The sequence below is a fragment of the Polypterus senegalus genome, chromosome 13, assembly GCF_016835505.1.
Source record: "Polypterus senegalus isolate Bchr_013 chromosome 13, ASM1683550v1, whole genome shotgun sequence".
Taxonomy (NCBI): domain Eukaryota; kingdom Metazoa; phylum Chordata; class Cladistia; order Polypteriformes; family Polypteridae; genus Polypterus; species Polypterus senegalus.
In genome coordinates this window covers 124,860,204-124,885,290 of record NC_053166.1, presented here as the reverse complement: position 1 = coordinate 124,885,290, position 25,087 = coordinate 124,860,204, and the positions used below count along the sequence as shown (strand labels likewise).

Genomic DNA, 25,087 nt, shown 5'->3' with positions numbered 1-25,087 from the left:
ATCGTGAGTTGGTTTGTCGTGTGGTGGGTGCGGCAATGCACTGTATCAGCGTGTGCTTCTAACCTCTCTCTTCATTGGGGAAGAAAACGCTAATTTTCCCTGATGGCAACACGAATCACACAATCTACAAGTCTCGACTTAAAATTTAAATCCGAATAATATATTTGCTCACTTTTTGCTTTTCCATTATTTCACCAAGTAATAATTTCCATTTGTTTTTGCTAATGCGATCTTTACTATAATGTTTTGAGACTTTAGAATTTTTGTATTTTCATTATCTCTAACTTGCTCTGCATGTGTACTGCTGCAACGTTTTTGAATTCTTTACGACGTTCTACTTTGTCATCTACTCTTTGTCTTTTATTTCCGGACCTGGACGTGGTGCAATCTCTATATATAATAAAATCTGTATATATTAATACAGTGTATATAATTTGACATCAAGTAAAATTATGTTTTATTGGCTAACTAAAAAGATTACAATATGCAAGCTTTTGAGGCAGCTGAAGGCTGCCTGAAGAAAGGGCCTGAGCTGCCTCAAAAGCTTGCATATTGTAATCTTTTTAGTTAGCCAATAAAACATAATTTTACTTGATGTCAAATTATATACACTGTATTACAGTTTTCTCGATTGGTTTGGCTCATTTCTTGAAACAGAAATTACATTCTTAAAACTATAAGATCATTTGGCCAAACAGTCTTACAGTTCTGCAACATTACAGCTCACTAGCAAAAGGTCATATCTTTCCCAAAACTGTTCATACATGCTTCAAAATAGATTCCTTTCCCATATAAAGAGTCAGTACCATCAAAATGTCAAAGATCTTTCTCAATTGCGTTGGCTCATTTGCATTCACTTAGTGCGTTTTCCAAAATAACCTGGGTGGTTTAGCACAACACCATGGATCACCTGCAAAAGCTCGTATCTCTCCCAAAATAGTTTACCCATGTGTCAAAACTAAATTCCTTTCCCATTTAAATAGTTAGTGCCCCAAAATGCATGGTCCCTTTGGCATCGTGTAAGCACTGCAAGTCAAAATGCCTAGATGTTTTGTCACTATGGCAGAGGTCTAGCCAACAGAATACAATTATGTATAAAACTGAAAAAAGGATTTTACAGTAAGAGCAGCCTCCAAAGTTTGACATCAGACACACTGCACTCCTACTTCCAAGGAAATTGTAATCATTTTTATTGACACACATAAAGTAACTTCCATACATTAGAGTACATAAAATGTATACAGTATTCTGTACATGTACGAAATATAAACACAAACAAAAAACAAGAAAAATTATATCTAGCCTACAGTAGGGCTTACAGTAAATAAAGTTTCACAACTAAGGTAACTTTCACTGGTTGTTGTCGTCACCGTCCCTCTCCTGGCCACCATCCTCATCCTCCTGGCCATCCACGCTGCTCTCTGTTTGGCCATAGATTCTCATCCACATCGCAGGATATTTTCCCTTGCGATGCAGCGAGGAAGAAACGGCGAATGTCTCAACCATCCCCTACACTGATCCCCTGTAATGTCCTCACATGCAGCATCCATTGCATGGAGCAGGGATCTCTGGTCTTGAGCCTGATGTTCATAGACTTTCCACCTCCAAGCGGAAAAAATTCCTCAATGGGATTAAGGAAAGGAGAGTATGGTGGTAGTAGCTCCATGAGCATCCTTGGATGGGTGGTGAACCAGGCCCTGATGAGCGCCCACGGTGGAAATTTACATTGTCCCACACGATCACATAGTGTGGTAGGTGAGGCCCTTCGAGACCTCTCTCATTTTCTGGGACCAGATGTGTATAAAGACGGTCCAAGAAAATGAGGAGCTTTGAGTGTTATATGGGCCTAAACTGGGGATGTGTGTGGCCACACCATTCTCAGATATGGCAGCACACATTGTTAAATTGCCCCCTCGCTGGCCTGGGACATCCACCGTGGCCCGCTGACCAATGATGTTACGGCCACGTCTGCGGCCCTTGGCCAGGTTGAAACCAGCCTCATCGACAAATACAAGGATGTGAGATGTTTCATTCCCTTCCAATGCCATTATTCTCTACAATAGAGTAAAAAAAATCAAATCAGTCATATAGAGGAGTCATACACAACAGAAATAGAAAATTACATGGGATTGTTCTATGTTCTCCTCCACAAGTTCAATATAGCCTGCTACTGGCCACTACTCCAGTGGTTCCAAACCTGGGGTACAGGCCTATGCAGAGGCACTGCAGGGAGTATTTGACACAAAGAGGGAGAAACACTGTTGCAGTTTTAGGTAAAATGCTGTAGTCAGATAAAGCTGGATTCTAAAGGTAAAGAGGATACTGAAAACCAAACAAATTGGGAACCACTGCTTACTGTAATGTTACTATAATAGACAACCAATAACTGACTTACATGCACATACTGGTACCGCAGCTCTTTCACTCTGTCAGAATTCCTCTCAAATGGTACCCTGTAAATCTGCTTCATGGTCATCTGATGCTTCTTCAATACCCGGTCTATTGTGGAGATGCTGATAGAGTTGACATTTTGGAATATGGCATTGTCTTGAAGGATTGCATCACGGATCTGTCTCAAAGTGAGAGCATTATTTGCAATCACCATGTTACAGATCTCTTGTTCTTGTTGTTCATTGAGAAGTTTTCTTCTGCCACCCATGTGAGGTTGTCGTCCAATCCTAGACGTAGAAGTCAAAGGACAACACTGTATGACAATTGTAATGTATGCGTATTTGTTACAGAATGAGTTACTGTACTGTAACATCATATTGCAACATCACATTGAGGTAATATATTACAGTACTGTGGGCCTACACACACACACACGGAATGAAGAGTTTATACATGTCTTGCTTTACAGTATGCACAGTACTGTATACTGTAATGACTCCATCATTGACTGAGTACATACCTGTTTTCCCTGCGAAAGGTTTGGATGATGGAGGAGACAGTAGAGCGAGGCACATTAGGCTGCACTCGGCGCCCAGCCTCTGCCATTGTCAGGCGATGGTTAACCACATGGTCTACAATTGTGGCCCGAATCTCATCCGGGACAGCATGGTGTCTTCGTGCTCCTCGGCCTCTTCCCCCTATTCCACCACCACGCATCCTCACTCCTCCTCCTCCGCCTCTTCCTCTTCCTCCTCTTCCTCTTCCTCTTCCTCTTCCTCTTCCTCTTCCTCTTCCTCTTCCTCCTCCTCTTCTTCTTCTTCTTCTTCCTCCTCCTCGAGCAGGAGGTTGCCCTTCTTGATTTACTTGGTGAGGTACCTCCATGTTCAAATGGTACTGGCCCTAGCCAAGCTCTATATATACACGTTTGGCAGCATTCACAACAATAGACAGCACCTGTCAGGTAACTAAACAAACTGTTTGGTTGGTCATCTGAGATGTGGGAAACTCCTCCTTCGTTGGTCAAGTTCTAATTTCACCTGATTGTCAATTACTGTCATGAATTTATCAAATGTTCCAAGAAATTCATATATGGTGTTCATGGTATTATGTTCTTGACTAATTTTGACAATTGAACAGACTATTGTGCATATGATGACTTACGATGAAATCATGCTGACATGTTTTGGAGAGAACAACCATTAGACTGAGAATCAACTAATCAGTTTAGATCAGCAAGATCTATTTATTTGGAAAATGTGCTAAATGTGGGCTTATTGTGCTAACTGCAGGCTACTTGTACTTAACCATTTGCAAAGATGCACTGAGACACTTGAGACATGTACTAAGGCATTTGCAATTTGATGAAATCAATGAGAAATGCCATTCTGTTGTGAACATTTGCAAGGTGGTTTGGAGATCTGTCCATGTTATTTTGAGAATGTCATCTCGGTTTCAAGAAATGAGCCAAACCAATCGAGAAAAACTGTAATATATACAGATTTTACTTGACTTCTGTTTGCATCCATAAATGCTATCACCTTAGTACTACAGTGGGTATAGAATAGAATCATCCCTTCAAAAATATTCACATTTTGTTGCTTTACAGCCTAAAATGAAAACACACACAAAAATATATAATATAATAACAACAGTTTGGAAAAATAATAATAGACAAAAAAACTTATTGAGACTGAGACGATCCTTGTAAACTCAATTCGGTGTAAGTAATCACCTTCTCCATTGCTCACCAAGGTAATTGGCCTCCACCTGTAATCAGCTGTAATCATTGGGATTAGTTTAGCTAATCCTGGAGCATTCCACTGCTTGGAAGTGCATCGGAAAGCAAACAATTGACAATGGGTGGCAAAATTACTTTGAAATGATCTCAGAGATAAAATTGTGAATGGGCACAGGTCAGGAGATGGATACACACACTTTTCTAAAGATTTATCAATCCCCAGAATCACAGTAAAGTCCATAATTAAAAAGTGGAAAGTGTTTGGTTTTACTCGGACCCTCCCCTGGATTAGGCTGTCCCTCCAAACTAGATGGAAGAGTGATAAGGAAAATGGTTAGAGAAGCTGCCAAGATAGCATCTTTGAAGGAGTTAAAGAACTTTATGGCAAATAGTGGTCATTGTGTGCATGAGACAACAATATCTGAAGCTCTCCACAAATGTGGCTTGTATAGGAGGGTTGCAAGAAAAAGGCCAATCCTGAAGAAAGACCACATTAAGTCTCGATTGAGCTTGGCTAAAACGCACCATAAAAATTCTGAGGCCAAATGGAAAAAGGTGTTATGGTCAGATGAGACCAAAATTGAACTATTTGGCCCCAAAATAAAATGGTACACCTGGTGGAAAGCCAGTACAGCTTACCATCCAAAGAACACCATATCAACAATAAAGCATGGAGGTGGTAGCATCCTGTTGTTGGGGTGTTTCTCTGCAGTGGGGACTGGGCCACTTGTCAGGGTAGGAGAAAAAATGGATGGGGCAAAATACTGTCAGATTCTTGAACAAAACCTGCTGCCTTCTGCCAGAAAGTTGAAGATGGGAAGAAGGTTCAAAGCACACAGCAAAACTGACCACACAATGACGGAAGGAGAAAAAAGTGAATGTCCTTCTGTGGCCTTGTCAGAGCCCAGACTTAAACGCTATTGGAGAATGACTTGAATTGTGCAGTCTACCAACAGTCACCATGCACTTTGACTGACCTTGAACACTTTTGTAAAGACAAGTGGCAAATATTGCACTGTCTAGATGGGCAAAAATGTACAGAATAATCTCAATAGACTCAAGGCTGAAATTAAAGCAAAGGGTGGTTCTTCAAAGTACCAATAGTGAGCCTTTATGAGTTCAAACTATCAGTGTTTTATTATTACTTTTCCAAACTGTTGCTAATATATCTTTGACTTGGATATTATAGGTTGCATAAAGTAAATAAAGCTGAAAAAAATGACAAAATGTTCCTAAGGGTGATACTTTTCTATTCCCACTGTGTGTATATAAATATATACAGTATATATACTAGCCTAGCCGTTCCCTGTTGCTCTGCCCGCATATTAGTGAAACAGGACATACTTTAAAAATCAATAAACAAAAAGGTATTCCTAGCATAAGTGGAGGCAAGTTATGCTCCAAAATGCAAAGGTAGACTGACTTCCCTCTCCTGACATGATGCTTCCCCTCCCCTTGGCCCACAGCCTCTGTCTTGGATTAGTGTGAATATACAGTATCGCTCCTGCAAGCAAACTATGATTCTTAGCGTGATGAGAGAAGTCGCAAAATCAACCAGGATGTTCAAGCAAATTCTAGAAAAAAACCTGATCTAAATCCGTTAAGTAGTCCTCTTGTTTGCTAGCTAAGCAGATGTAAGATACACCCCGAGGCTGGCGTGTGAGTGAGGAGGGCCCCCTCCCCCTCCTCTGCCTACTGCGTCTTCTCGGGTTTTTTGCGAATAAATTGGTACCACAAGCGAAGTATGATACTTAGCGCAATGAGAGAGGTTGCAAAATCAACCGGGATGTTCAAGCAAATTATAGAAAAAAAAAAGATCTAAATCCATTAAGTAGTTCTCTCATGAAAAGTGGACAGACAGACAGACAGACAGACATTGAGACATATATTGTGGAATACCAGGAGTGCGTACAGCCACCCTAACCCGACACAGACAGGCAGAGATACAAGTGCAGCACAGAGCACACTTTTATTTACAACTGGGAAGTGCTTTTTCTTCGCCCTCCAGAGCACAGCACAGTACAGAGCACCAAAGTACACAGTTCACAGTCCTTTTCGTCTCTCTCTCTCTGTCTTTCCGCCTCCACTCTTCTTCCAGCAACATTTGTCCTTCTTCCTCTTGACTCTGGCTCCCCGAGTAGTGGTTGTTAGCTCCTTTTATAGGACATCCGGAAGCCCTCCGGTTGTCCAACGACCTTCTTCCAGTAGTACTTCCGGGTGGGGCAGAAGTGCTATATAACAATATATATTGTAATAAAGCACAAGCTCATAAAGGGTCTGGGGCACCGAAAGGAAAACCCCGTATATTGGTAAATTGTGCAAAGGGCACAAAAGAAAACGTGTGTGTGTTCGTTTATGGTGCATTCTGGAAGAGACAGACACAGATGGGCTGGTCCTGGAAGTGATGTCATAGCTGGTGGCACATCAGTCTTCCTTTCTGCAGAGGGGAAAGATGAAGAGATACCGTTATTGCTTGGTGCCCTTGGTTGGGTGGGGAACATTGGGGTATGGGTAACATTGTTATTATCTAAGCCTGTAAATTGCTCCCCAAGCACATGCTTGTGACAGTATATATATATATATGTATATATTTATTTATTTATATATATATATGTATATATATATATATATATATATATATATATATTTATTTATTTATATATATATATGTATATATATATATATATATATATATATATATATATATATATATATATATATATATAGATAGTGTAGCACGCGGATGGGGGTGGTACCCAGCCGGGACGCACGCCCAGGAGGACCGGAGGAGGGATTGTGCCTCCTCCAGACCATGAGGGGGCGACTGCCCTGGTTGCACTGAGGGCTTGGAACCCCAACCCTGTAGGGGCCCGTGGCCACCGCCAGGTGGCGCCCCGGTGCCTGAAGAACCCTGGACCTCAGCACTTCCGCCACACCAGAAGGTGCTGGGGGGAAGAACACTGGGGACACCCGGAGGGCTTCCGGGTGCACAGCTGGCACTTCCGCCACACAGGTGAGTGTCCGCGGAGGAGTGTCGGAGAGCAGCTGGAGCCCATCCAGGCTGCTATAAAAAGGGGCTGCCTCCCTTCATTCGGAGTCAAGAGTTGGGTGGAAGTGGACGAGAGACTGGAAGGAAGGCACTGGGAAGAGAGGCGTGGACTTTGGGGGATCGGTGCTGGAGGCACTGGGTTGTGCATGGACTTGACTTGTAAATATTGTACATAATAAATATGTGTGTGCTGGGTGACAAAGCGTTGTCCGTCTGTCTGTGTCCGGGCCACGTTCCACAATAGGTAGACAGATAGATAGTATGTACAGTATGTAATGTATAATATACTGTATAATATATTGTATAAACTGTACAAGTGCTGTGTTAGCTAATAATCCCTGTCTTGAGTTGTATTGAGCAATATACTTAGTAAATATTATTTAGTGCCAATTGTGTCATACTTTCCTTCCCCCTTTCAAGTGGCACTGATTGCATTCCAGCATGTGAAGGAGTTTCTTTCAGTTGTTACAATAATTTGGCTGAATATACTGTACATACAATTAACTGCAGCTTAAAACACTTACTCAAGACCAGGAAAAATACTTTTTCATTAAGTATGTGACTTGTTTGTGTTAAGTGGTAGAGATTACTGACTGCAAACCCTCAAACCAAAATCTTAGGACATGTACAAATAAAAACTTTTATAAAAAATCTTGCAGACTCCTACTCTAAATCTATAGGAGAATAAGATACAGTGATGTGAAAAAGTAAGTAGACACTATGAAATGTTGTTTCTCTTTTGACATAAGTGGATATATCAAGATTCGATCATTATTTAAACAGAAATTGTAGATAAAGACAATATAAATTGAAAAAATACAATGAAAATTTGACCTTGCAATAGTGAAATAATCAAAATATGTAACAATGAAAACATGAACATATATGCCATTTCAATCTAAAGAAAAAGTAGGTAGACCCTTGGTTCTTATAGCAGGTATTGCCCCCAACTGTGTGTTCCCCGTAACTGTCTAGCCGTCCTTGACATCGACTGGGCAAAGATTTTTTCCCCACTCCAAAATGCAGAATTCTCTCAGCTGTGTGATGTTTGAGGGGATTCTTGTGTATGCAGCCCATTTCAAGTCAACCGCCCCAAAGCATCTCAGTGGAATTCAGATCCAGGCTTTGACTTGACCATTTGAGAACCCTCTTTTTATTTCTTTTCATTTACCGTATATACTCGCGAATAAGTTCTCCCACGGATAAGTCGGGACTTAATTTTACAGTATAATTTCTAGTAGTTTATAATGTCAGGCGCATAGCAGACAGTTTTTTTTTAAGAAATCAGTGGTGACCTGGATGTAGCTGGTTGTATTGCGGGTGAGAGGTTTAAGGAGGTGTTCCACCCAATTCCTGAGATTATAGGCCTTCCTGGGTTCCCTTCTTTGTGGATTTTAGGAAGCATGTAGAAGTAACCCATTTTGGGGCTCTCAGGAATTAAACTGTTTACATGATCCCTGATGTCAAGGAAAGCTACTTATTATCTTTTTTAGTTCCTTCTTGTAGAGATCTGTGGGGTCTTCCTGTTGATTGTAATAATGCATTGGACAAAGTATTGGACAATTGTCTTTGTCCCTCCAGTATATAATCTGATGTGTTCATGTTAACTAAGGCACCCCTTTGTCTGCTGCTTTGATAATGATCTCTGTATTTTCACTTAGTGAGTGTATGGCTCTCCGCTCATGGTGATAACAATGGTGATAACACACACTTCAAAAAACTAAATGCTTCAGGCCTAGCATTTTAAACTCAGCCCCACTGTTTTGAACCCACCAACAGGCCTGAACAGGAAGGCAAAACATTTTAAAAACTGCAAAAATCATTCATTCTCTCGTTTATATTAATAAAGTAAAGTGTTTTGCTGTTACAATGTATTGCATACCTCAGTACCAGGTTGCAATGTTTTTCTTGAGTACTTCAAAGATGGCTGAATTGCTGTATCACAGCAACAGCTGCCTGCAACCCACCCACCACTGCTTTCTTGAATGTTCTGATGAAATTGTGTACAATTTGGTGGACAGTCTGGTATCTACTAAATGGATAGATAGATAGATAGATAGATAGATAGATAGATAGATAGATAGATACTTTAAATGAGAGGGGTGTTTCAACTTTCCATATTTCATACATATACAGTATATACCTGTATATATATATTTTGTAAAGATGATTTTGAATCTTGCAGCTATTGGTGTTGTAATTTGGATAAACAGTATAATTACTTTACCGGCTATAGTACTAGGGTGTTGTACCGTGTTAGCCATTATGAATGTAGAGAAAAGCCAAGCAAAATGACACCTTTTATTGGCTAACTAAAAAGATTACAATATGCAAGCTTATGATTACAATATGCAAGCTTTTAAGGTAACTCAGGACCCTTCTTCAGAAGAAGGGTCCTGAGTTCCTCAACTGCATATTGTAATCTTTAGTTAGCCAATAAAAGGTGTCATTTTGCTTGGCTTTTCTCTACATTTACCAACTATAGAGTAATATCTGCGTTTCAAAATGATACATTGGTCATGCCATGGGCCTTCAATAGTGGATATGTATATATATTTTTTTCTCTTTGCCACTCTCCTATAAAGATTTGACTGGTGAAGCACCTGGGTAACAGTTATTTGCACAGTCGCTTCACTCTGAGCCACTCTAACTTGTAACTCCTTCAGAGTTCCCACAATTCTCCTGGTGGCCTTTATCGCTAGTCTTGATCTTGCACGATCTCTTAGTTTTTATGGATGGTCTGCTCTAGTAATAATAATAAAACATTTTATTTATATAGCGCCATTCCCACAATCAAGGTGCTTCACGGAGTCTTAGAAAAAACAACCCAGCAGGGTATATGTAACATTGGATACAAATGTTTTCCTGACTAGAACAATGAAACAGATAACAAAGCATTAAATAGAATCAATAAAGGACAATAAACTAGAGTAAAATACTAAATGCAATGCTAAAAGAAAAACCTAACAAATAACCTAATGTGTGATATGAGAGACACACAAATTATCCTGAGCACCTGGACAGAGAGGTAAACTGAAGGAAGGGGCAGAATGCTAAGTTAAGTTAAAAGCCTTCCTAAATAGATGAGTTTAAAGTTGTTTTTTAAAAGAATGAATGGAGTCAGTTGATCTAATTCATTTTGGGATGTCATTCCAAAGTCTGGGTGCTATGTCTCCATCCCCTGACTTGTACTTTTCAATGCCCTTTTCACAGAGTTACATCGAGTGTTCTTGTGTCTTCATTGCAGGTCAGGCCAGCATACTGACCCACCATAACTCAGACCATTCCACATACAGATGACTTTATAATGCAATCAAGCGAGACTTGAACCAATGATGGGACTTCTAAAGCCAAATAGCCCAAGGGAATGATTTAGGTATGTCATATTAAAGGGGTGAATACTTGTGGAATTTGTTATTTGGTGTTTTATATTTGTCATTAACTTAGATCACTTTGCAGAGATCTGTTTTCACTTTGACATTAAAGAGTCTTTTTCTTTTGATCGGTTTCAAAAAAGCCAAATTAAACGCACCATGATTCAATGATGCATAAGAATGAAATGTGAAAACTTTCAAGAGGATGAATACTTTTTACATGCACTGCATGTGCCCAGATCTTCAATATGCTACGACTGGTCTCAATTTTAAAATTACAAATCAAATTGGAAAAACATGCAAAGTCCACAAGGGAAGAGCCAAGTTGGGAAGTAAACCAGAGAGCGACTGCAATGACAAGGCAAAACTATCCTCTGAGCCCATGTTTCAGCATAGTGACTCATGGATTCATTTAACAACATATAATCTTAAAAAATATCAACACAGATGAATCCCAAAGGCAAAGAGATGTCAGCCTGTGGTAATTAGAAAGTAGAAATAAGCAACGTGCCTACCATGCTGTGGATCAGCAGACTGGCTCAGAGCTAATCTTCCCTGCGTATGCTGAAGGGAGCTTAGCTCACACCCACGGTAATGCAATAAGCTCCAAGCAGTGAATCTGGAATGCCAAGCCAGCATGAAGCAAACAAGTACAAATTTAGGAGGAAACAGGATGCAGAATTCACAGCCTGACATCTTCGGAAAAAAAAAAAAGAAAAAAGAATGAGATTGGAAGTGACTTTCTAACAAGGAATCATAGCCGGGTTTGAACAAAGAATCCAGAGGCTGGCTGCCTTTTCAAATAGAAAATTTACTGCTGTAGGCAATTTGGCATTTTATGGAAACGTTTGTTAAATATTAAAAAATCCCACTGTAGAGAGCAGTCCCCTTTTGGGCATCTTTGCCCCCAAAAGACCTTGGCACAGCAAGTTAGGACAATAACATGACGTGTACTCAACTTTTATTTCATTAGGTCATAAATATCAGCCATTCCAGCCCCTGAAGCGCACTGACTTGTTACTTTTTATAATTACCTACTGTAGATATGCAGCATACATACAAACTGTAGAAAAAATTAATACATTAAACAATAGTGTTAAAAGAAAACAAAGGCCCTAAATAAAGCATTGACTTTGCCCCGTCCCCTTTGTCCTCTCAGTGCCTTATGCACTTTGTCTCTTTTTAATTAAGCACTGCATTTTTCTTAATATTTTCAATTCTTTTTGTTACAAATGACTTATTTGGTTTTTTACTTACTTTCTGTTGGTTGCATTATCTTGATATATATGAAAAATGTCTGGTGTGGTGAGCTGGAGAGTGCCAACATCTTGCATGCTGGCCAGATTTTCAGCGACGTATCAATTCAGATTCTTTGTCACTGGTGCTCTGACAACGATTCTGAACTTGAACCACTTTTGTATGAAATCTTCACTTTCTTGGCAATTTGACACATGGAATCACCTTCATTCTGCAAAACAATAATAGACTGACATGTTTCTTGAGAAAGCTATTTTATTTTTGTCACATTTGAACCTAGAACTGAACTTTAGGAATGTCTTTACTTTGAAACCCATGCGAACAGAATGACAGGTTTCAGTGCTACAAGTATAATTACAAAAGTTTCTCTAATAACCAGTTAGCATTGAAACATGACCAATTAAGGAAAAGTTAAAGGAGTTTACCATTAGGACACTGAACGAATGGCTGCTAAAAATATGGGGCTTTGCAGTCATATGTGAATAATAATAATAATAATAATAATAATACATTTTATTTATATAGCACCTATCACATGCTCAAAACACTTCAAAGGGTCTCAGAAAAAACAATAGGGTATATGTAACATTGGATGCAAATATTTTCTGCATAGAACAGATAAATACAGGATATACAAAGCATTTAACAGAATAAAAGACAATAAACCAGAGTAAAAAACTAAATTCAATACTAAAAGAAAAGTCTGAACAAATCATAGAATTTATGATATAACACACACTGTTTTAAGTTAAAAGCCTTCCTGCACGGATGAGTTTTAAGTTGTTTTTTAAAGGAATTAATGGAGTCACCCAATCTCATTAATTTTGGGTGGTCACAAAGTCTGGGTGCTGAAGGCCTTGTCACCCATGGAGCGTAGAGTTAGATTGTGCACCACAAGACTGCCAAAATCAGAGGACCTTAGTGGAAAAACAGCAGCATAGTGATGGAGAAGGTCACTGATGTAGTCTGGTGCGAGGCCATTTTAAACTTTGTAGGATAGAATTTTATATTCAATCCTGTAAGACACAGGGTCCAGTGGAGGTGAAGCAGGATGGGTGTGATGTACTCGCTGTTGCTGGTCCATTTCAGGACTCTTGCAGCAGAGTTTTGAATCAACCGGAGCTGTGATATAAGATTAGAAGTGTCACCTGCCAGTAGTGACTTACAATAATCAATGTAGGATGTGATAAAAGCATGGATAAATTTTTCTCAGCGTTAGAAAAGGAGAGGAATGAGCGAGCACAGGATGTTTTATGGAGGTGGAAGTAACAAAGTTTCTTAATGTGGTTTATGTGTGTGGAATAAGAAAGCGAGGGATCAAAGATGACATCAAGATTCCTTGCTTTAGAAGAAGGTCTGACTGAGAAGGAGCTCATCTTCTTACATTGCTCTTTAGTAGTAATTTGCATGAGTTCAATTTTGTTCCAGTTTATTTTTAAAGAGTTCCGCTCCATCCAGGTTTTAAATTTTGCTGAGGCAAGCAAGTTGTGTGCTGAGAAAGCTCTGATGAAGTTTCACTTTTAACATTGAAATAGAGTTGAGTATCATCTACATAGAAATGATAACCCAGTCCAAAGCTACGAATAATATTATATGATATAATAACGACTCACAAAGTCTTGCAAAGAGTTGGGGAGTGACCCCGTATAATGTCCTGGACAAAAGAATTGAAAAAACTGGCAAACAAGGATCAAAAGTATGAACATTTGACAGATGTGGTTTGAACACAATGACTTTTTATACAAAATGGTGGCAAGTAATGAGGTTAACAGGAACTGACATCACCAGCAGATGGACAGAAGTGACGTCATCATTGAAGACCGGAAGTGATGTTATTATGGCAGGCTGGAAATGACATCATCTCGGATGGATGGAAGTGACATCATCATGGCAGAGCCATGGCATCATAAAGAGGATCTGGAAGTGATGTCATCTTGGGGAGAGCCAGAAGTGGCATCATCACTAGAATATGGAGCTGGGATTATTGAGTGGAAACCATTTTGGGTGACCGGAAATATGGATGATCAGTTATGGTTTATCTTCTTTTGTTCTGTTGATGAAGATAGAGAGGCATTAGTATGTTTAATCAACCCTTTATCCCTTGTAGTATTATTCACCTTAGGGCTTGTTGGCTGTCTCCTAAGTGCACATGTGTGACAATGGACAAGGGGAAGCATAAAGATACAGAACAGCAGAGGGCCGAGGACAGAGCCCCGAGGAACCCCTTGTGTGACCGGCATTGAGCTGGATCCTCTGCTGCTAAGATTAACAAACTTTTGCCTGTCACTCAGGTAGGACTTAAACCACTGGAGGGCAATGCTAGAGACACCTAGCATGTTCTCCATTCTGGACAGTAGAATGTCATGTCTGACCGTGTCAAATGCTACACTAAGATCTAACAAAATTAATATGCTGGTTTGTCCAGTGTCTGCTGCCATAAGCAAATCATTGGTTACCCAAAGCAGAGCATTTTCACAGTTGTGCTGTGTCCTGAAGCCTGACTGAAAGGGTCCCATCAGATTATTAGAATTTAAGTAATGGGTGAGTTGGGAGTCTGCAAAGTGCTCAAGAACTTTTGACAGAAAAGGTAAGTGAGAAGAAGACCAAAAAATGTTAAGATTGTCAGCATCAGGAACAGACTTTATTACAGTTTTTCTCGATTGGTTTGGCTCATTTCTTGAAACAGAAATTACATTCTTAAAACTATAAGATCATTTGGCCAAACAGTCTTACAGTTCTGCAACATTACAGCTCACTAGCAAAAGGTCATATCTTTCCCAAAACTGTTCATACATGCTTCAAAATAGATTCCTTTCCCATATAAAGAGTCAGTACCATCAAAATGTCAAAGATCTTTCTCAATTGCGTTGGCTCATTTGCATTCACTTAGTGCGTTTTCCAAAATAACCTGGATGGTTTAGCACAACACCATGGATCACCTGCAAAAGCTCGTATCCCTCCCAAAATAGTTTACCCATGTGTCAAAACTAAATTCCTTTCCCATTTAAATAGTTAGTGCCCCAAAATGCATCGTCCCTTTGGGCATCGTGTAAGCACTGCAAGTCAAAATGCCTAGATGTTTTGTCACTATGGCAGAGGTCTAGCCAACAGAATACAATTATGTATAAAACTGAAAAAAGGATTTTACAGTAAGAGCAGCCTCCAAAGTTTGACATCAGACACACTGCACTCCTACTTCCAAGGAAATTGTAATCATTTTCATTGACACACATAAAGTAACTTCCATACATTAGAGTACATAAAATGTATACAGTATTCTGTACATGTACGAAATATAAACACAAACAAAAAACAAGAAAAATTATATCTAGCCTACAGTAGGGCTTACAGTAAATAAAGTTTCACAACTAAGGTAACTTTCACTGGTTGTTGTCGTCACCGTCCCTCTCCTGGCCACCATCCTCATCCTCCTGGCCATCCACGCTGCTCTCTGTTTGGCCATAGATTCTCATCCACATCGCAGCGGATATTTTCCCTTGCGATGCAGCGAGGAAGAAACGGCGAATGTCTCAACCATCCCCTACACTGATCCCCTGTAATGTCCTCACATGCAGCATCCATTGCATGGAGCAGGGATCTCTGGTCTTGAGCCTGATGTTCATAGACTTTCCACCTCCAAGCGGAAAAAAATTCCTCAATGGGATTAAGGAAAGGAGAGTATGGTGGTAGTAGCTCCATGAGCATCCTTGGATGGGTGGTGAACCAGGCCCTGATGAGCGCCCACGGTGGAAATTTACATTGTCCCACACGATCACATAGTGTGGTAGGTGAGGCCCTTCGAGACCTCTCTCATTTTCTGGGACCAGATGTGTATAAAGACGGTCCAAGAAAATGAGGAGCTTTTGAGTGTTATATGGGCCTAAACTGGGGATGTGTGTGGCCACACCATTCTCAGATATGGCAGCACACATTGTTAAATTGCCCCCTCGCTGGCCTGGGACATCCACCGTGGCCCGCTGACCAATGATGTTACGGCCACGTCTGCGGCCCTTGGCCAGGTTGAAACCAGCCTCATCGACAAATACAAGGATGTGAGATGTTTCATTCCCTTCCAATGCCATTATTCTCTACAATAGAGTAAAAAAAATCAAATCAGTCATATAGAGGAGTCATACACAACAGAAATAGAAAATTACATGGGATTGTTCTATGTTCTCCTCCACAAGTTCAATATAGCCTGCTACTGGCCACTACTCCAGTGGTTCCAAACCTGGGGTACAGGCCTATGCAGAGGCACTGCAGGGAGTATTTGACACAAAGAGGGAGAAACACTGTTGCAGTTTTTAGGCAAAATGCTGTAGTCAGATAAAGCTGGATTCTAAAGGTAAAGAGGATACTGAAAACCAAACAAATTGGGAACCACTGCTTACTGTAATGTTACTATAATAGACAACCAATAACTGACTTACATGCACATACTGGTACCGCAGCTCTTTCACTCTGTCAGAATTCCTCTCAAATGGTACCCTGTAAATCTGCTTCATGGTCATCTGATGCTTCTTCAATACCCGGTCTATTGTGGAGATGCTGATAGAGTTGACATTTTGGAATATGGCATTGTCTTGAAGGATTGCATCACGGATCTGTCTCAAAGTGAGAGCATTATTTGCAATCACCATGTTACAGATCTCTTGTTCTTGTTGTTCATTGAGAAGTTTTCTTCTGCCACCCATGTGAGGTTGTCGTCCAATCCTAGACGCAGAAGTCAAAGGACAACACTGTATGACAATTCGTAATGTATGCCGTATTTGTTACAGAATGAGTTACTGTACTGTAACATCATATTGCAACATCACATTGAGGTAATATATTACAGTACTGTAGGCCTACACACACACACGGAATGAAGAGTTTATACATGTCTTGCTTTACAGTATGCACAGTACTGTATACTGTAATGACTCCATCATTGACTGAGTACATACCTGTTTTCCCTGCGAAAGGTTTGGATGATGGAGGAGACAGTAGAGCGAGGCACATTAGGCTGCACTCGGCGCCTAGCCTCTGCCATTGTCAGGACATGGTCTACAATTGTGGCCCGAATCTCATCCGGGACAGCATGGTGTCTTCGTGCTCCTCGGCCTCTTCCCCCTATTCCACCACCACGCATCCTCACTCCTCCTCCTCCGCCTCTTCTTCTTCTTCCTCTTCCTCCTCCTCCTCCTCCTCTTCTTCCTCGAGCAGGAGGTTGCCCTTCTTGATTTACTTGGTGAGGTACCTCCATGTTCAAATGGTACTGGCCCTAGCCAAGCTCTATATATACACGTTTGGCAGCATTCACAACAATAGACAGCACCTGTCAGGTAACTAAACAAACTGTTTGGTTGGTCATCTGAGATGTGGGAAACTCCTCCTTCGTTGGTCAAGTTCTAATTTCACCTGATTGTCAATTACTGTCATGAATTTATCAAATGTTCCAAGAAATTCATATATGGTGTTCATGGTATTATGTTCTTGACTAATTTTGACAATTGAACAGACTATTGTGCATATGATGACTTACACGATGAAATCATGCTGACATGTTTTGGAGAGAACAACCATTAGACTGAGAATCAACTAATCAGTTTAGATCAGCAAGATCTATTTATTTGGAAAATGTGCTAAATGTGGGCTTATTGTGCTAACTGCAGGCTACTTGTACTTAACCATTTGCAAAGATGCACTGAGACACTTGAGACATGTACTAAGGCATTTGCAATTTGATGAAATCAATGAGAAATGCCATTCTGTTGTGAACATTTGCAAGGTGGTTTGGAGATCTGTCCATGTTATTTTGAGAATGTCATCTCGGTTTCAAGAAATGAGCCAAACCAATCGAGAAAAACTGTAACATTGGGGTTACAGAAGTGATTTTTAAAAGTGTCTGGCACACACTGCCAGTGTCAAGGGATGTACAGTGGGGGAAATAAATATTTGATCCCCTGATGAATTTGTAAGTTTGCTCACTTACACAGAAATGAACAATCTCTAATTTCTTTGGTAGTTTTATTTTAAGGGAGAGAGACAGATTATTATCAATTGTCTTAGGTTTGCCAGTGAACATCTGGGCCTTTATATGTGCCTTCTTGAACAGGAGGACCTTGCAAGATTTTAATCCATTATGGCGTAGTGTGTTACCAATGGTGTTCTTGGTGACTGTGGTCCCACCTGCCTTCAGATCATTAACAAGCTCTCCTTCCATGTAGTTTTGGGCTGATCCCTCACCTTTCTCATGATCATCCTCACCCCATGAGGTAAGATCTTGCATGGTGCTCCAGACCGAAGGTGATTGATGGTCATTTTATATTTCTTCCATTTCTGAGTAACTGCATCAACAGTTGTCACCTTCTCACCAAGCTTCTTGCTGATGGTCTTCTAGCCCATTCCAGCCTTGTGCACGTCTACAATCTTGTCCTTGACGTCCTTTAACAGCTCTTTGGTCTTGCCCATGGTGGTGGAGAGGTTAGAATGGAAGAAATTGACTCCGTGGACAGGTGTGCTTTATACACATAACTAGTTGAGATCAGGAGTATCTGTAATTAATTGATTAATTGATTGATTGTAATCACACACAGCCAATCTGTAGGAGCCAGAATTCTATCTGAGTTGTAATGGATCAAACAGTTATTTCACTCAATGTCATGCAAATCCATTTTAATGCAATGTGTTTTTTCTGGATTTGTGGTTCATATTCTGTCTCTCTCCATTAAAATGAAACTACCATACAAATTAGAGACTGTTCATTTCTTTGTAAGTGAGCAAACTTACAGATTCAGCAGGGGATTAAATACTTATTTCCCTCCACTGTATATATTGTTGTTGTAACTGTCGGGATTATGGCATTAAGGCAGGATTTAAAAAGTGTGGTGGGGATGGGGGTCCAGTACACAGGAAGTGGACCTCATCTTACAAAGGAAGTCGTTAACAAATTTAGATGTGAATGGTGAAAAATTAGAAAAGGAGCTGGATGGACTGGGAAGACAGGGAAAGCTATAAATGGATGATGGATTTATTTTACTTGAATTATTTATAACATTTTCTTTTATTATGGAAATAGTGGAGGAATTTTTCACAGACTTTAGTAGAGATTGTAATTGGGCCAGATGCAGGTTGAAGCATTATATATATATATATATACTGTATATACTGTATATGTTTTACATTTAAATATTATAATTATTTCTTGTCATTCTGGCTACAGACTTGTTCAGGTTTATGATCTGCCTTGCAGTTGGTAGGGCACGAGGGGCAAACAGTTTGCATATTCAACCAGCAGTTCATTTTCAAAACTCACTTAATACATTTCTCGATCGGGAAGCAGGGGTAGTGACTTTGAACTCCAATACTTGGGCCGCAATTTAAACACTAGTAAAGGATCAATACTTGAGAGACCAGCTACATGCTGCATTAATTACTTATATCAATATACCTCTAATTACCTTTTGATGTCGTATGCTAAAGAGATCTCGTTCCTCACTGGATGTTACAAATGCTCTTTTGTTGGAGTCGACAGAAAGGAAAACAAAAAGCTGCTGATGCTGCCCTCTCGTGGTTATACGCAGTATTATTTGCACTAATGAATTCTACTTTGATGGCTTTTTACTCTTTACTTTTTTCCATTTATTACTGTATCAGCTATTCTATTAAACATACAGTATCTATTCTATTAAACATACAGTATCAAATAACTATCTCACTGGGAGCTGCAGATACTGGATGGGCAAATTAAATTATATTTAAAAACTTTAGAGTAATTTCACATAGACATTAAATTACCTGCTAAGTATGCATTCAATGTTTTATAATAGTTAACAGAATTATTCTAACAGAATCATTCCATATATATTTTATGTTCTTGAATCAAAATTAACGAGTACATGCTGCAGTGTGTTAGTGGAAAAGGCGGCGAGAAAAAGAAACACACTTTACACACATTAATATACCTGTTGTTTTGATTAACTTTCTTAATCCCAGAGTGGAAATTAACTTTTTGCAGGGCCTGTTTGGGGCAGAGCACAGGGTCAGCCATTGTACAGCCTACCTGGAGCAGTTTTTAGGTTACAGGTCTTGCTTAAGGGTCTAACAGAGTAAGACCCCTTCTGGTAGTAATAGACTTTGAATTGGATACCTTCCAGACACCAATGCAACTCCTCAGCCAAAGAGCCACCACTCCACCCTATGATTTAGTTTTTTTATTTAGTTTCTGTCACCTTTTATAAGATGTAACATAAAATTTTATAAAAATAAAAAGCCAGTAGGTTCTTTGATTTACTCTTAATATTTCAGAGTGCCTACCTACTCTTGCACATTAACAACAAATACACACTTATACCCCTATATATGGTGTTATTTATTCTATGTACAGTATTTGAAACAAATGGCTGCTTAGAATTGCCTGTTGAAAGACTGAATACTGGCCGTGTATCACTGTGTACTCTCAAATGGAGTGTATCATTTTTGTCCAATTTCATTTACAGTAGTTACAGTCACAAGGTGAAGCTTAGTCTGGCATAGATATGTTCTCTTTAGCCGCTCTTTATAATCATTTTAGTTGTCATAAAGAAATGAAGTTTGGGTGTTTCTGTTTGACAGGTTAGGCACAACCTTTACTTTGCACAGCAGTAAACTTCTAAAGGCCGAATAGGCACGTCATCCAGGGTTGCTTCTTGCCTCGCTGCTCCCCAAGACCCATATTTGTTAGCAGATTCTAAAAGTCAATGCATCAATTTTTTCAACTTAAAAAAAAATATATATATATATATATATATATATATATATATATAGGGGCGCGGTGGCGCTGCTGCCTGCAGTTAGGGGACCGGGTTCGCTTCCGGGTCCTCCCTGCGTGGAGTTTGCATGTTCTCCCGTGTCTGCGTGGGTTTCCTCCGGCTCGGTTTCCTCCCACAATCCAAAGACATGCAGGTTAGGTGGATTGGCGATTCTAAATTGGCCCTAGTGTGTGCTTGGTGTGTGGGTGTGTTTGTGTGTGTCCTGCGGTGGGTTGGCACCCTGCCCAGGATTGGTTCCTGCCTTGTGCCCTGTGTTGGCTGGGTTTGGCTCCAGCAGACCCCCGTGACCCTGTATTTGGATTCAGCGGGTTAGAGAATGGATGGATGGATATATATATATATATATATATATATATATATATATATATATATATATATATATATATATTTCTCTTTCTGCCTTACTTTTCCATTTCCAATATAATTTCACTTGGCGAAGTGGAGCCTTGCTTGACAGCATGAGGTAGATTTCAGAATTATCTCAGGATGCTGGATCTCAGCAGCAAACAAGCAATATGTTTGTGAAATATAATTTTCAAACATTTGAATTTTGTGAATCTCATGAGCCACTGAGTAAAGTTGGTGCGCTCCACCTTGTAGGCAGAGGCAAAGGTGTGTATAGTGATTGTCTGGTAAGTAATGACAAGGCCCAATGGTGAGAACAATGAAGTCCTGCCCTTGACTCATTACTTTCCACCTTGATTCTTTTGTTAGTAGTGCTAAGTGTGATTACTTGCCAAATGTCACATATCACTCGTGCTCAGTTTTTAACCTTCACTTGCACAGTATGTTGTGCTCACTCACAGACATCTGGCAATATTGCTCCACAAGAACACTTCCAAAGGACAAATGACTACAAAGGTTTACAGAATGGTTCCCTCACATTTAAAATATGCTATGTGTGCTTGCAGAATGTGATCAGTGTGCTCATAATACAGTATAGGTGCTCACAGATATCAGGAGTATTGTGTGATCAAAGAATCAAGGTGAGGGTTAAAGTGAAACCTTTTAAGACGGCAGTAAGACCAGCAATGACGTATGGAGCTGAGACATGGGCAGTAAAGGAGCGCTGGATGTGGCAGAAATGGGGATTACAAAAAAGGACAGACTAAGTGTAAGTGCTATTTTTTAGTTAGTTAGGTTATGTTAACAATGTTTGCCTTTATTTTAGTGCATAGTCTGCAAGCAGGTCCTCCATCTTACAGGGAGAACTTAGTGGGTTGGTGGCAGGATTGGCACTCCAGCCACTGTAAGAAACCTCACACTGTTCAGTGTGGTGCTGAGGTGTCACCCGTTGCACAGCTGCACTCGGACCTCAATCCGGGTGGTTTGCCATATGGTGGGTGCGGCAACGCCCTGTAATCAGCGCATGCTCCCAACCTCCTCCTTCTCCTCCTCCTTAATGGGAGGTTCTGTTATAACCCCCACAAACAAAATTATAAGTGGAATATTCAAATTATTTCTTGTCATTCTGGCTACAGACTAATTCAGGTTTATGATCTGCCTTGCAGTTACTAGGGCACGAAGGGCAAGCAGTTTCAGAATATATGTGTCAGATGTACAGGACGTACTGAACGTACTAAGTGAAGCCTATGTAAGTTTGCCATTGAGAAATAACACAACCTTTAAGTATAGAAAGTAATGTTTAACACAAGAAAGATTAGACTGTAGAACAAACCTTTTTTTTGCTTTTTGCCTTTTATTTGGCATGTTTAATAACTTTTTTTCAGAATTATCGTGATTTATTCCTTTTTAAACACTCACTAAACTTTTAAAACAAACTTTATTGGACTGAGAAATTTCTTTTGTTACGTGTTTGACGCATGCTTGATCCTAACCTGCCAGCTCGGTAGCTGCTCAATTTTGGGAACCTGGAAAAGACGCAGCTACAGTAAGAAATGAGACAATCAGAGGTATAACAAAAGAAAGTACAATAAGTACAGTAAGTGGAAGTGTTATAGACATGTGCTGAGGAGAGACAATGAATGAGTGGGCAAAAGAATGATGGAAACAGAAGTAGAGGCGTAAAGTAAGTGAGGGAGGCCGAAGTGGGATTGGATGGATAAAGTAAAAAGATCAAAAGGAGAAGGGCTTGAATGGGAAGGAGGTGCAGGGCTGAGCTGTTTGGAGAAGGCTGATCAAACACCTTCTCTTCTCTGACCTGACCTCTGACCATTTCTGACCTGGAAGTGACTTCAGGAAGAGGTTTAGGGACATCTCAAGTCCAAAGTTTCAGAAGGGAGATGGGACATGGGTTCAGATGAAAAGAGGAAGGAAGAGAAGGCAGGATGGGGATAGAAGGAGGGAAGATGACGAAAAGATAAGACTGATCAAACACATCGACTCCACACATAAAGTAAGTGGGAATTGGAAGAAGAATGAGCTTTTAAAGAATTTAAAAAAGTACACTTAACCCTAATAAGGATCGAAATCGGATAAAGCTGCTTGTTAAAGATCTCTTTATACACTTTACTTTTTATAGGCCATGTTTTAGCATTTTGGCAGACGTCTGACTGTTTCACATGTGTTTTGAACAACACCTTAGCAAAATCACAAAACATTACACAGCCCTTTAGTTCCCTTCTGTTTAGCACAATCTTTGGAAGTGTGTGACAATACAAGTCAGTTTCACCATTTTTTCACTATGATGTATTTTCAAACTTACAAAACTGTGTTCAGGACAGTAGTGGATCAAGCCAATCACAAGTCTACACTCAATTTAGACTTACTGATGAAGCAATTACACAGGTTTATGACATGTGAGCAGAAAAAATGCCTATCTGGGGAAAACATGCACAATTCAAGCCTAGAATGCTAGAGACATGACACAGTATCACTGACACTGTGACACCAAGCTGCACCACAAATTTACAATAACAGACTGAAGGTGCAATATAAGACACCACGGTATTTTGTTGTATCCCAAGAAAGAAGTAACATCAAAAGGGGAGATCCACTAGTTTAATATCCCAAATTACTCCATGCCCCTTAACATTTGTAATCAAAACTAAATCGCTGACACTGACCTGTCAATACTTTTGGAACACTGCTTGCAAAATAGAGAAGTTCCTTGGCAGTGCTGTGGAAGCGATGTTCACGGGACATGAAAAGAATGGCATTAAGTGTGCCACACAATGGTTCTAGCTGGGTATTGTTTGCAGCTTCTGTTCAGTATACTGTGAACTTGAACCCGGACACAGGCAGACAGACATCGTTGGTTCCACCACACACTTGTTTATTTACACTATATTTACAATATTTTCACTCAGTGCACTTCCCAGTGCCTCCAGCACCGTTCCCCCAACTGTCCAGGCCTCACAAGTTCAATGCCTTCCTGGCCGCCTCCCGTCCTCTCTCTCTCTCAGCTCCGTCCTCTTCCGCCCTTTTATAGGAACCCGGATGGGCTCCAGCTGCTTCCCGGCAATCAGTCCTAGCCACACCCCAGTGTGGCGGAAGTGCCGGCTGCGCACCCGGAAGCTGTCCGGGTGTCCCCTGTCGTCTTCCCCCCAGCACTTCCTGGTGTGGCGGAAGTGCTGGGCTCCAGGGTTCCTCAGGCACCTGGGCGCCGCCTGGCGGTGGCCACGGGCCCCTACAGGGTTGGGCTTCCAAGCCCTCTACCCGTGTCCCCAACATAACCAGGACGGACGCCCCCTCGCGGTCTGGAGGAGGCACAAGCCCTCCTCTGGTCCTCCTGGAGCCCGGCCGGGGACCACAATACCTTCTCATATTAAAACATGTGTACTTTATAAAATACAATTGATTGCTGTTTGAAAATAAGTCCTTTCTTATTTTAAGAAAACTTTTTCCCCAAGCGTTTCTTAATTTCTGATTTTTAAACCAGAGAGCAGACAATTTTTATTCTTGGTCATTTGTCACCAATGCCCTACCAATAGTGCACTGTCAATCATTAATTATGCCTGTAAATCCAAGGCATAAAACTAACTGTGAAATTTATGAACTGCTACATCCCCAATATGAATTTGTTATGATGGATGACTCAGTGGAGAGGAGGTTTGTGGTACAGGCAATAAAAAGTGACACAGGGCAGAGGTGGAGCCCAGCAAGGGAAAACGTAGTCATGCACTGCCAGTGACAATATGCATCATTGCACAAGAGAGAGGAAACTGCTAGGGGACACATTAAGCCATGTTATTGGTCTGGATGCCCTGGAAGGCAGGGGCACACAGGAAATAGAGAAACAGATACAGCCTAGGCACAGATATGTACAGCAATATTTTCCCAGAATGCTAAGGCACTGTGGCCATGGAGGACTCAAAAAAACTCAAAATTCTCCTGGCGAGTAAATGGCAGCACACAGTCACTGACTGGGAGGATAAAGATCAGGTTACCCCATTAAAGGATAAGTCAGTGAGAGTCTGCCTTGAAGACATCCTTTCTATGTAAATGGAAGGCTCATGCATGTAGAAATGGCAGGAGCCTCCAGAGAAAGTTTCATCCTTGTGTCTTTATGGCAAATGTAGGAGTT

At 40.5% G+C, this 25,087-nt stretch overlaps 1 long non-coding RNA gene across 1 annotated transcript in view; it reads right to left on the bottom strand.

Moving 5' to 3' along the window:
* Positions 1–5,971: 5,971 nt before the first annotated feature.
* The window catches only part of LOC120542041, a 56,984-nt gene continuing 37,868 nt past the window's right edge, over positions 5,972–25,087 (bottom strand). The window contains exons 2-4 of the long non-coding RNA XR_005636134.1: positions 11,810–12,020; positions 11,068–11,248; positions 5,972–6,566 (exon numbers count right to left, since the gene is read on the bottom strand). This is a non-coding gene — a long non-coding RNA (uncharacterized LOC120542041). The remainder of the gene's footprint in view (positions 6,567–11,067; positions 11,249–11,809; positions 12,021–25,087) is intronic.